The sequence below is a fragment of the Spea bombifrons genome, chromosome 1 (assembly GCF_027358695.1).
Source record: "Spea bombifrons isolate aSpeBom1 chromosome 1, aSpeBom1.2.pri, whole genome shotgun sequence".
NCBI classification, from domain to species: domain Eukaryota; kingdom Metazoa; phylum Chordata; class Amphibia; order Anura; family Pelobatidae; genus Spea; species Spea bombifrons.
In genome coordinates this window covers 90,292,871-90,301,893 of record NC_071087.1, presented here as the reverse complement: position 1 = coordinate 90,301,893, position 9,023 = coordinate 90,292,871, and positions in this window count along the sequence as shown.

Here is a 9,023-nt window from a genome sequence, read left to right as displayed (position 1 = left end):
TCCCTCGCTCTGATTGGTCAGCCCTGGTCAGGTGACACCACTCACCAATCAGGACATCTCATTGACTTAGCTATGCATTATACAGGGCCAGCCAAGCTCTTTACGCTGCAGAAACGGATTAATAATTTGGCAATTAGAATATATAGCAAAGTCAAGGAGTTTAAATCGGGTCTCTGCCGTAGACTTGCTTCTGATATTGAGGTGGTCTGTTATAGCAACCATCCACAAATAGCCAGGACTATCTTGTCCAGAGCTGCAAATTCACACAAATTAAACCCCTATGTTTGCTTTTGTACAACAGTCCACGAATCCTCACACTGGAGGAGCGAAAGCAGAAGGCTACATACCAAAGGAATATAAAAAAAAATAATCATAATACACACACACACTTAAATAATTCATTTTAATTCCATAAAAGATAAAAAATGTGAAGTTCCTTTATGTGCCACCTCAAGTCACTTCCTAGGTGGGATTTGCGTCTCTGTTGGCTCAGCAAGACTCCATTTGTGATTGGGTGTAGCATTTTCCATACTTCGGTTAACTCCAAACTGGGATAGCAAACTCCACCGAGCCGTTAATGTGACAAAATAGACAATTGATGCAGGACACACTGCTTGTTTTATCCCACAGGTCTGTGCTGTTAGCTGAGCCCTCTGACGTGGGGGTGTTTTGTGGCCATCAACTTGGAACAGAAAAACACCACTTTACTACCAACAACAAGAACGGGTGCTGCCTCTATCTTCTCTTTCCAACTTGTTCACTATCCCTGCTCCCTGAAAATCAAATCTACCATTGTAGATAATAACGCAGGCTCAGGATCAGGAAAGACTAGGGAATCTCGATATGTATAAGCTTGGAGAAAATACTTGAAATCATTAAAGGCCATTTAACAAATCACAGGAGGGATGTTTGTGTCAAAAGAGGAGAAATGGTTTAACAAGGTCATGATCTGAAACTAGTGAGTTAGAGGCTTAGATGGAATGTAAAGAAGTTTTACTCCTAGAGTGGTAGAGAAATGGAACAGCCTCCCAGCAGAAGCGGTACAGACTAATAAAGTGAGGGAACGTTAGCTTCAAAGACACAACACAACAGAAAAGGGATTGAACAGGACATGTTAAAGCTATGGAAAGGAGAAGAACTACTCATGATAAGTGAAGGAAAAGACATTAGTATTATTGGAGATGATAGGGTCTGAGACGCCTCGTGCCTTCAGTAACATCAAAGGTGGAAACAGGAACAAACAACTTAAACACAAAAGAATAGGGCCAATGGCAATGCAAAAACAGAGACAGGGGAAATACTGTACAAAGATAAGTCCTGGCCTGGACACATCCCACAGCAACCACAGCACCTGGACTTCTCAAAGAAAATGAACATCAAAAGAACCAAGAGCTGCAAGTGAAGCTTAAATCCCCCCCTGGGTCTCAATCCCAATGCCTGGTTGGCTGGTGGAGTCACTTGACCAGGTTCAGCCAATCAGACACATCCAACTGCAACCACAGCACCTGGATTTCTCAAAGAAAATGGATGAGGACAATACACAAGGGTGTGGGGGCAATGGGGCATTCATTTACATGTAGGGCTGGCTGAGGGTCATCACATAAATCAATACACAATGTGGGGATGTATGGTGGGATAAATATACAATGCAGGGGTCATTTTTAAGTTGATGAGTTTGTATGGCCTGTCAATGATGATATAAATATCCAAATGTGGGGAAATGGCTAATGCTGACAGAGTGACCCAAATCCCTTTGAGTAAATCATTCAATTTAACCCCTTCGAGACAAAGGCTGATTTTACTTTTTGTACCCTTTGTGACAATGGCCTTTTTAACATTTCTGCGCTGCTCGTGTTTAGCTGTAATTTTCTTCTTTCCCGTTTACTGAACCCACACACATTAGATATTGTTTTTTTCGGGACAAGAAGGGCTTTCTTTAGATGACATTGTTTTGATTGTATCATATTATTTACTATTAAAAAAATTATAAAATATGGTGAAAAATTTAGAAAAAAATGACTGTTTCTAACTTTTAGTTGAAAAATCTTTTACTCATCTATAAAAGGTAATGAAAAAACCTGCTAAATAGATTCTACTATTTGTCCTGAGTTTAGAAATACCCAATGTTTTTATGTTTTTTTGCTTTTTTCTACCCATTATGGGGCAATAAGTACAGGTAGCGTTTTGCTATTTCAAAGCCATTTTTTCCAAATCTGGTAATTCTTCCCCCCTTGTGCCATTTCGGGTATCTTTGAACCCGGCCAATGCAATTTACCCCATCAAGTCATATATTTTTGAAAACTAGACAGCCCAGGGTATTCCAAATGCTAGTATTTTAACTCTTTCCATGCACCATATCTACCACCAGTCTTTGTCAAACTTTATGGTAGTCATTTTTTTGCATTTGTTTTGTCATACACATTTTACTTCAGGTATGAATTAAAATGTTCTCGTTTATGTCACTATCACAAAACACCCCAATATGTGTTCAGCAACATCTCCTGAGCGCAGCGATACCCCACATGAATGATTTTGCCTGGCTGTTTGGGGGCAAAAGGGCCACATTTGGGGCATGCACATTTTTCAATGTTGAACTTTGGCATTTGGGGATCCACTGCCCATGCCCTATTTGGTACATCTTTGAGCCGGGCCATTTCAGTGTGCCCAATAAACCCATATATTTTTGAAAACTAGACACCCCAGGGTATTTCAAATGCTAGTATTTTAACTCTTTCCATGCACCATATCTACCACCAGTCTTTGTCAAACTTTGTGGTAGTCATTTTTTTGCATTTGGTTTTCCACACACATTTTAATTCAGGTATGAATTAAAATGTTCTCGTATATGTCACTATCACAAAACACCCCAATATGTGTTCAGCAACATCTCCTGAGTACAGAGATACCTCACATGAATGATTTTGCCTGGCTGTTTTGGGGCAAAAGGGCCACATTTGGGGCATGCGCTTTTTTCAATGTTGAACTTTGGCATTTGGATCCACTGCCCATGCCCTATTTGGTACATCTTTGAGCCAGGCCATTTCAGTGTGCCCAACAAAACCATATATTTTTCAAAACTAGACACCACAGGGTATTTTAAATGCTGGTATTTTAACTCTTTGCATGCACACATTTTACCACCAGCATTTTTTCAAAGTTTGCAGTAATATTTTTGTGTGTGTATTTTTCCCCCACACACCTACTTTATGTATGAATTTACAGCTCCTGGTATATGCCGCTGTCACACGACACCCCATAATGTGTTCAGCAACATCTCCTGAGTGCAGTGATACCCCACATGCATGGGTGTGTCATTTTTTGGGGGAACTAAAAGGCCACATTTGGTACGTGTGCATTTTTCTAATTGGAAATTAGATGTGTGGCCATCCTTCCCCCCGTGTTAATTGGGACGTTGTTGAACCTGGCCCATTCAATTTACCCCATCAAATCATACATTTTTTAAAAGTAGACACCCCACGGGCATTTAATATGCCAGTATTTTAACTCTTTCCATGCGAGAATTGTTTTAAGCTAATATGCTAACTTTAGGACTTGCTCACAAAAATATATTTTTTATATATATATATTTTTTTTTTATTTTTTTTAAAAAAAATTTTAACATTTTTTTTCAACTTGGAGGTTCCCCTGATAGTGACATCAGTGGGAAATGATTTTTACATTTTACTGTTTTTTTACTATTTTTTTCTAATTATTATTAATTTTATTTTATTTTTTAATTTATTTTTACTAATCACACTGTGATTAGAAAGCTGGGCTCCATTGACTTGCATGGTGAATGCAGTACCTGTATTCAACCTGCAAGTGGAGCCAAAGTTCTCTAGATGGTCTGGACCATCTAGCTAAATTTTAAAATTTGTTGGTTCCTGTTACAGGACGGCGGCCATCTTCCTTGATGGCGAAGATTGCCGGTAGCTGCGGCTGTGACCGCTCTCCGGAGCGGTCACAGCCCATCAAAAGGTTAGTGTTTGGTGTCGCTGGATGCCTCCTGATCGAGGCATTCCAGCGACACCATTTAAGTTTAGGAGGCGATCGTCGATCGCCTCCTAAACGCTTTTAAAACGGGCGTCCGCCGCCATACAAAGTATGGCGGATGTTGACGCCCCGTGGAGGGGCCAGAGATGGCCCCTTCGTGCCGATCGCGGCGTTGCTGAATGCCTCGAGGTCGAGGCATTCAGCAACGCTTTTTGGGTGCAGAAAGCGATAGTAGATCGCTTTCTGCACCCGTTTAAAGACGTGCCGGTCCTGGCACGTCAATTGTCGTAAAGCACATGCTTTTCCGTGCCAAGCCAGGACCGGCAATTGTCATTAAGGGGTTAAATGCATGAACTGGGTGGCTTGTGTTTTGGTCTACCTGGTTGCTAACAATAGCTTTTTACTCCCTCACCAAACAAAAAAAAACACAATGTAGAAGAGAGCTGAGAGAAAGTTCAATATGGAACTCAAGGGAATTGAACCCAGGGCCTTAAGCACTGGGGTTCAGCGCCTTATCCATTACGCTACATAGTCATTTGGGAGGGTTGTCTAGCTTGTCTCCCACACAAACACAATTCATAAACGAAAGAAGGGCAGCATGTACACTACAGACACTAGCAAACCTGTCCCCTGAAAACAATCCATTGGTTTTTGACCTCACTGCAATCTTGTAGCGTGCCTTCCTCCCAAACAAACACACCAAATAAATCAATTGGAGTGAATTAACCCCTTCATGACAAACCCCGTACATGTACGGGCTCAAAATGCATTGTTTTCAATGGGTTTAGGGACCGCCCATTGTCCTTAAGGGGTTAAACCCAGAACCTCAAAAACTAAATCCAGCATATCAACCATTGCAACACAGAGAACAGATATAAGGCCCTACAGAAACAATCCTTTAGTTTTTACAGCCCTTTAGCTAGCCTGACTCCCAAACAAATGCACTAAATAAACTAAAGAAGGATGGCTTGTAAGGGTAAAGACAAAATGGCTTATGTTTTGGTCTATGTGCTTACTTAAAAACAAAAAAAAAAAAAAACAGGAGAAAAAGTTGTAGCCTTGGGTAATCGAACTCAAGACGTCGAGGTACCAAACCCAACACCTTAGCCATTAGGCTACAGAGAGTGGATGGCAGTAATCGGAAAAAGAATCCTTTATACAATACAGTGCTCCAGCTGGCCTGACTTCCAAACAAACACTAAATAAACGAAAGAATGGTGGCTTGTAGGGGCAGAGACAATATGACTTAAACACCTACAGAGACGTTCGCATCTCAGTATCACTGACTTGGAGTTGTGGTTAAGGCGTTGGACTTCCACCCCGTTGCTTGTGAGATCGATTCCAGCTACTGCCGGCTTGTTCCCGCACCGGTAATGTCTGCTGTAAACTCTCCACAGCAAAACTGGTGACGGAAAAATAATCAAATTATTAATGATTCCTTTAACAATTTAATAATTCATAATAATTCATAAATAATAATAAAGTGCCATGCAATATGATATCTCGCACCAATCAGGAGGCTAGGGCTGAGGGGCAGCCCCTGATTGGCTGAGCCTGGTCAGCTGACTCCAGCGACCAATCAGCAGCCGGCCCAGGTTTCCCTCGCTCTGATTGGTCAGCCCTGGTCAGGTGACACCACCCACCAATCAGGAGGCTAGGACTGAGGGGCAGCCCCTGATTGGCTGAACCTGGTCAGCTGACTCCAGCGACCAATCAGCAGCCGGCCCAGGTTTCCCTCGCTCTGATTGGTCAGCCCTGGTCAGGTGACACCACCCACCAATCAGGAGGCTAGGGCTGAGGGGCAGCCCCTGATTGGCCGAGCCTAGTCAGCTGACTCCAGCGACCAATCAGCAGCCGGCCCAGGTTTCCCTCGCTCTGATTGGTCAGCCCTGGTCAGGTGACACCACCCACCAATCAGGAGGCTAGGGCTGAGGGGCAGCCCCTGATTGGCTGAGCCTGGTCAGCTGACTCCAGCGACCAATCAGCAGCCGGCCCAGGTTTCCCTCGCTCTGATTGGTCAGCCCTGATCAGGTGACACCACCCACCAATCAGGAGGCTAGGGCTGAGGGGCAGCCCCTGATTGGCTGAGCCTGGTCAGCTGACTCCAGCGACCAATCAGCAGCCGGCCCAGGTTTCTCTCGCTCTGATTGGTCAGCCCTGGTCAGGTGACACCACCCACCAATCAGGAGGCTAGGGCTGAGGGGCAGCCCCTGATTGGCCGAGCCTCGTCAGCTGACACCAGCGACCAATCAACAGCCGGCCCAGGTTTCCCTCGCTCTGATTGGTCAGCCCTGGTCAGGTGACACCACCCACCAATCAGGGGGCTAGGACTGAGGGGCAGCCCCTGATTGGCCGAGCCTCGTCAGCTGACTCCAGCGACCAATCAGCAGCCGGCCCAGGTTTCTCTCGCTCTGATTGGTCAGCCCTAGTCAGGTGACACCACCCACCAATCAGGAGGCTAGGGCTGAGGGGCAGCCCCTGATTGGCCGAGCCTCGTCAGCTGACTCCAGCGACCAATCAGTAGCCCGCCCAGGATTCCCTCGCTCTGATTGGTCAGCCCTGGTCAGGTGACACCACCCACCAATCAGGAGGCTAGGGCTGAGAGGCAGCCCCTGATTGGCCGAGCCTCGTCAGCTGACTCCAGCGACCAATCAGCAGCCCGCCCAGGATTCCCTCGCTCTGATTGGTCAGCCCTGGTCAGGTGACACCACTCACCAATCAGGACATCTCATTGACTTAGCTATGCATTATACAGGGCCAGCCAAGCTCTTTACGCTGCAGAAACGGATTAATAATTTGGCAATTAGAATATATAGCAAAGTCAAGGAGTTTAAATCGGGTCTCTGCCGTAGACTTGCTTCTGATATTGAGGTGGTCTGTTATAGCAACCATCCACAAATAGCCAGGACTATCTTGTCCAGAGCTGCAAATTCACACAAATTAAACCCCTATGTTTGCTTTTGTACAACAGTCCATGAATCCTCACACTGGAGGAGCGAAAGCAGAAGGCTACATACCAAAGGAATATAAAAAAAAATAATCATAATACACACACACACTTAAATAATTCATTTTATTTCCATAAAAGATAAAAAATGTGAAGTTCCTTTATGTGCCACCTCAAGTCACTTCCTAGGTGGGATTTGCGTCTCTGTTGGCTCAGCAAGACTCCATTTGTGATTGGGTGTAGCATTTTCCATACTTCCGTTAACTCCAAACTGGGATAGCAAACTCCACCGAGCCGTTAATGTGACAAAATAGACAATTGATGCAGGACACACTGCTTGTTTTATTCCACAGGTCTGTGCTGTTAGCTGAGCCCTCTGACGTGGGGGTGTTTTGTGGCCATCAACTTGGAACAGAAAAACACCACTTTACTACCAACAACAAGAACGGGTGCTGCCTCTATCTTCTCTTTCCAACCTGTTCACTATCCCTGCTCCCTGAAAATCAAATCTACCATTGTAGATAATAACGCAGGCTCAGGATCAGGAAAGACTAGGGAATCTCGATATGTATAAGCTTGGAGAAAATACTTGAAATCATTAAAGGCCATTTAACAAATCACAGGAGGGATGTTTGTTTCAAAAGAGGAGAAATGGTTTAACAAGGTCATGATCTGAAACTAGTGAGTTAGAGGCTTAGATGGAATGTAAAGAAGTTTTACTCCTAGAGTGGTAGAGAAATGGAACAGCCTCCCAGCAGAAGCGGTACAGACTAATAAAGTGAGGGAACGTTAGCTTCAAAGACACAACACAACAGAAAAGGGATTGAACAGGACATGTTAAAGCTATGGAAAGGAGAAGAACTACTCATGATAAGTGAAGGAAAAGACATTAGTATTATTGGAGATGATAGGGTCTGAGACGCCTCGTGCCTTCAGTAACAGCAAAGGTGGAAACAGGAACAAACAACTTAAACACAAAAGAATAGGGCCAATGGCAATGCAAAAACAGAGACAGGGGAAATACTGTACAAAGATAAGCCCTGGCCTGGACACATCCCACAGCAACCACAGCACCTGGACTTCTCAAAGAAAATGAACATCAAAAGAACCAAGAGCTGCAAGTGAAGCTTAAATCCCCCCTGGGTCTCAATCCCAATGCCTGGTTGGCTGGTGGAGTCACTTGACCAGGTTCAGCCAATCAGACACATCCAACTGCAACCACAGCACCTGGATTTCTCAAAGAAAATGGATGAGGACAATACACAAGGGTGTGGGGGCAATGGGGCATTCATTTACATGTAGGGCTGGCTGAGGGTCATCACATAAATCAATACACAATGTGGGGATGTATGGTGGGATAAATATACAATGCAGGGGTCATTTTTAAGTTGATGAGTTTGTATGGCCTGTCAATGATGATATAAATATCCAAATGTGGGGAAATGGCTAATGCTGACAGAGTGACCCAAATCCCTTTGAGTAAATCATTCAATTTAAATGCATGAACTGGGTGGCTTGTGTTTTGGTCTACCTGGTTGCTAACAATAGCTTTTTACTCCCTCACCAAACAAAAAAAAACACAATGTAGAAGAGAGCTGAGAGAAAGTTCAATATGGAACTCAAGGGAATTGAACCCAGGGCCTTAAGCACTGGGGTTCAGAGCCTTATCCATTACGCTACATAGTCATTTGGGAGGGTTGTCTGGCTTGTCTCCCACACAAACACAATTCATAAACGAAAGAAGGGCAGCATGTACACTACAGACACTAGCAAACCTGTCCCCTGAAAACAATCCATTGGTTTTTGACCTCACTGCAATCTTGTAGCGTGCCTTCCTCCCAAACAAACACACCAAATAAATCAATTGGAGTGAATTAACCCCTTCATGACAAACCCCGTACATGTACGGGCTCAAAATGCATTGTTTTCAATGGGTTTAGGGACCGCCCATTGTCCTTAAGGGGTTAAACCCAGAACCTCAAAAACTAAATCCAGCATATCAACCATTGCAACACAGAGAACAGATATAAGGCCCTACAGAAACAATCCTTTAGTTTTTACAGCCCTTTAGCTAGCCTGACTC